This window comes from Galeopterus variegatus, unplaced genomic scaffold, assembly GCF_000696425.1.
Source record: "Galeopterus variegatus unplaced genomic scaffold, G_variegatus-3.0.2 Scaffold715, whole genome shotgun sequence".
NCBI classification, from domain to species: Eukaryota; Metazoa; Chordata; class Mammalia; order Dermoptera; family Cynocephalidae; genus Galeopterus; species Galeopterus variegatus.
Window position 1 is genome coordinate 88,541 of NW_007726826.1, and position 4,302 is coordinate 92,842.

A 4,302-nucleotide genomic window follows, 5' to 3' on the forward strand; every position below is an offset into this window, starting at 1 on the left:
AAAAAAAAAAAAAAAAAAAAAAAAAAAAAAAAAAAAGAAGGAAGGAGCAGACCAGAAGTCAACCCCGCCCCATACTGACACTCAAGGATCTATCCATCCCTCAAGTTGCCTGGGCACTGAGCACATGGTGGTAGTGTGGGGTGCAGGCTTCTCAGAAATTGTGAACACACTCAGTCCTCCTGCATATTTGCAGCCCAAATTCCTATCCCTGGGAGGGCCAAGACACCTCAAGCTGTGACTTTGCTTTAACACTAGCTCAGATTAGTAGTGTTCTAGGAGATCCTTGGCAGAAGCAAATACAAATCCTCTCTGGAGAGAGCCACCTTTATTCTGAGTGTCCCACAGGTAATTCATCAAGCACAGTGATCATGGCACCATCCAGTACACATGGGAACAAGTCAGCCTGAGGATGACCAGAACCACCAATAGCAGAAACACACCTCCAGACATCAGCCGATGTGGTCCTAGGACACATATTATCAAGAATGATGCTTGCTCTGTTAAAGAAGAGACAAGCTAATAAACATCCCCAGAGAAGAGAAAACTGAAAAATGTGGCCTAGTTAATTTGAAAAACAAACAGAATTTCTAAAAATGAAAAATGAAGTAATAGAAATTTAAAACTCAACTGAAGGGTTTAACAGTTGGTTAAGCAAGTTTAAAGGGTTAGGGTTAGCAAACCAGAAGCTCAGTTAGAGGAAACAGCCCACAGCGACATTCAGATAAGCACCCTAAAGTGAACAATACAGAAAAGAAGCTTAAAAATGAGGAGAATATGTCAGAATTTCTCACATCCTATCCTTTGCTTATAAAAATTTTTCAGGGTCTGCACACACTCCAGTGATGACCCAGCTGGCTGCAGATGCCCCCGGGCTCCTGAGCTGTGATGGGAGCCCATGGGCCTCAGCCAGACCCCCTTGCCCTCCACAGCTGTAGAGGATTCTTAAAGCAAATGTACTTCACAGGGCCTGGTTTTCCAAAGCCTTGCAGTTTCATATATTGACCTTGCAGAGGACTGGAAATTTTCCTCAGGCTATAAAGTCTCTGGTGTAAGATAAAGATTTGTGGCACAGCAAGGCTGCTGGCTCAAGGACAGACTAGTTACTGATTGTTATTTAAAGATACTGAGAAATTGCTGCAGGGAGAAGGAATGTTTGCTAAGATCAAGCTGGTTGGTGTTGATAGGACCACTTCATTGCCTTACTGGAATGTCATCTGGCTTGTTTCACTGAAAGTTACCAGCCTATATTGTTAAACTATAACCCCACCTATGTTGTCTTCCTGTAACTTCCTGATCTGGAAAATAAATACAAGAAGAGAACCCCAATTCAGGGTTAATTTCCCAAGGAAATGATGCCTCTCGCTGGAGGGTTCTGGGGAAGTTAACCACTTTGGGGCTTCTCACTGCTCAGAAGAGATGGGCATTGAGTAATCCTTTGTGGCTCCATCACCCAGGGGAAGTGGGATGACAAATCCATGGGGGGCAAAGTAACACACAGCCAGACCAGCAAAGGAGCCACCTGTGGGCCAGGCCTGTCCCCCTTCTCTCTCCCCACCCAATGTCTTAGAACATAAAAATAATAATAAAAATTAATTAATTAAAAAAAAATTTTTTGCTTCGATTAAGTAATTCCAGGGTCAGGGGTTTGGATCCCCATACCACCCAGCTACCGAAAATAAATAAATAAATAAATGTACATTAAGATAATTCTTTCTTTGAAGAAGTACAAAATGCACAAAGTGCACCATCACTGAATTTGGCCTGTGTGACCCAATCCTTGACCAAGATATAGAATATTTTCATTACCCCAAAAAGTTCTCACATGCCGATTCTTCATCTTCTCCCCCACTCCCAGAAGCAACAGCTGTTCTTTTTTCTATACCATGGACTAGTTTTCTCTTCTAGCTGTTCTAGAATTTCATGTAAATGGAATATTGTGGTATATAGTCTTCTGTGTAAATTTTCTTCTACTCGCCTTTTTTGGGGGCTGAGGAGGTGCTTTTTGTGTGTTTTGTGTTTTCTTAGAGAGGGGTCGCCTGTATTACCCAGGCCGGAGTGCAGTGGCTATTCACAGGTGCCCAGGAGTTCTGACCTGCTCTGTTTCTGACCCAGGCCGGGTCACCCCTCTTCGGGCTACCCAGTGGTCCCTGCTCCCAGGAGGTCACCTAGTGCGGATGCCCGATGACATATTGTCCTGCAGCCCAGAACTCCTGGCTCCAGTGACCCTCAGCCTCTAAGCGGAGCAGCAGGACCACAGGCCACCGGCTCAGCGTGTTCGTGAGTCCTGTGCCACTATATGGCTACACACAGCTTGGCTGTCCTTTCCTTATCGGTAGACACCTGAGCTGTTTCCAGTTTCTACTTTTATGAATAAAGCGGCTGTTCGCATTCTTGTTGAAGTCCTTTTGTGAACATGTGATTTTATTTCTCATGCATAAATTCCTAGGAGTGAAATGCATTTTATAGAAAACTGTCAAATGTTCTTCTGAAGCGGTTGTGCCATTTACATCCAACGTGTCACAGTACAGGACTTGCTGTTGCTCCACTTGCTTGCCAGCATCTGGTGTCACAGTCTTTCTATATGATAAAAGCTATGGACTTTCTCCCCAGAAAAGATAAATGTACACGCAAAACATTTGCCTGCCTGGAACCCTCCCCCTATGCTGGCTTATGGATCTCAGGAAAAGATGGTTCCTCTAGTCCAGAGATGAACAATATGTAATTAGATGCCCAATAGAACTGGTATCGAGTGCCTACTACATGTCAGGCATTTTACCCACATTAGCTCAACTAATTCTCACAGCAAGTCTGTGGAATAGAATTAAGCCTATCTTACAGATGAGAAAACTGAGAACTGGACCTAATAAATAACTTGACCAAGATGACACAGCTAGTAAGTAGCAGAGGTGGAGGTGGAGCTTGGGTGGGGCTGACTCCAGAGTTGAAACTCATGGTGTTCAGAGGGAGGGTTACGACCAAACGAAGTTGGCTGAGGAGTAAGTGGCCGACCCGGGCGCTCTGAGGCAGAGCATGGAGGAGGCGGAGACAACACAGCATGGGGCCAGACTGCCCAAGTCTGAGTCCTGGTTTTGCCACTGTGTGACCCTAGTCGAGTAACTTAGCTTCTCTGTGCTGCAGTGTCACTCATCATAAAACTAGACCTGACTGCAGTTCCTGTGAGGACTGGATAAATCGCAGTTTATGAAGTCACCGGAACTGCATCTGTAGTTATTTAGCTCCCCACACTGGAGCCCACAGCAGGATGGCCCTGCGCCTGGGGAGGCCTCCAGGTTGGGTGGGACAATGACAAAGAACAGGTGTGTGGGCAGGGGGGTGGGCAGAGAAGCGGATCATGTCTTCAAACTGCAAATGAACAGTGTCACTAGTGCACCGTGAGTCAGGAGAGCGAGCGATGGAAAAAAATGGACCTTGCCATGGAACGGTTCGATGCGGAACTTCAAGCTGAGGTTTTAATAATGCCATGGGATAAAAGCTGGATCTCAGGATGTTAAGGGACACGTGAATAGCGAGAAAATGTTGGGCCAATGTAGGTCACACATTTAAAATCTAGCAGAGACCCAGCTTTACCTCCAGGCTGATCCCCTCACTGACGGGTTAAGATAAATCTTTCTGTATTTGTAAGAGAGTCATGCTGATACTTTCTGGGGAATTACACTGCATTAGTCTGTTTGACTACCATAACAAAATGTTGTAGACTGGGTGGCTTGAACAACAGAAATTTATTTCTCACAGTTCAGGAGGCTGGGAAGTCCAAGATCAAGGTGCCAGCAGGGTTTGTTTCTGGTTCAGGATTTTCTTCTCAGCCTGTAGATGACCCCTGTCTTGATGTGTCCTCATGTTGCTGTGTCCTCATGTTGTGGAGAAAGAGTTCTAATGTCTCTTCCTCTTCTTATGAGGGTTCGGCCCTATGAGATCAAGACCCCATGCTTATAACCTCATTTAATCTTTAACACCTCCTCGCAGGCCCTCTCTCCAGATACAGTCACACTGGGGGTTAGGGTTTCAACATGCAATTCAGCCCATAGTATGAGAGTACTTCAAAAAGTTCATGGAAAAAACGAAATTAAAATATAATACAAATCCTTCCATGATGATTTTGGAGATCCCATTGGGACGTCCAAGAGGACTCAACTTCCAGAACCAAATAAACTTCATTGCTGAAATAGGTGCACTTCTCAGGTCAGTTAATCCAGGACCATCTTTTCTTGGCTCCTGGAGTGGATCCCAGGTGGTCACAGAATTTATCTTCCTGGATTCTGCTCCCTCCTGCTCCATCCCTTG

The 4,302-nt window shown here is 45.2% G+C and overlaps 1 pseudogene; it reads right to left on the bottom strand.

Annotated features, from left to right (window-relative positions):
• The window catches only part of LOC103589719, a 14,270-nt pseudogene that overhangs the window by 5,646 nt on the left and 4,322 nt on the right, over positions 1 to 4,302 (bottom strand).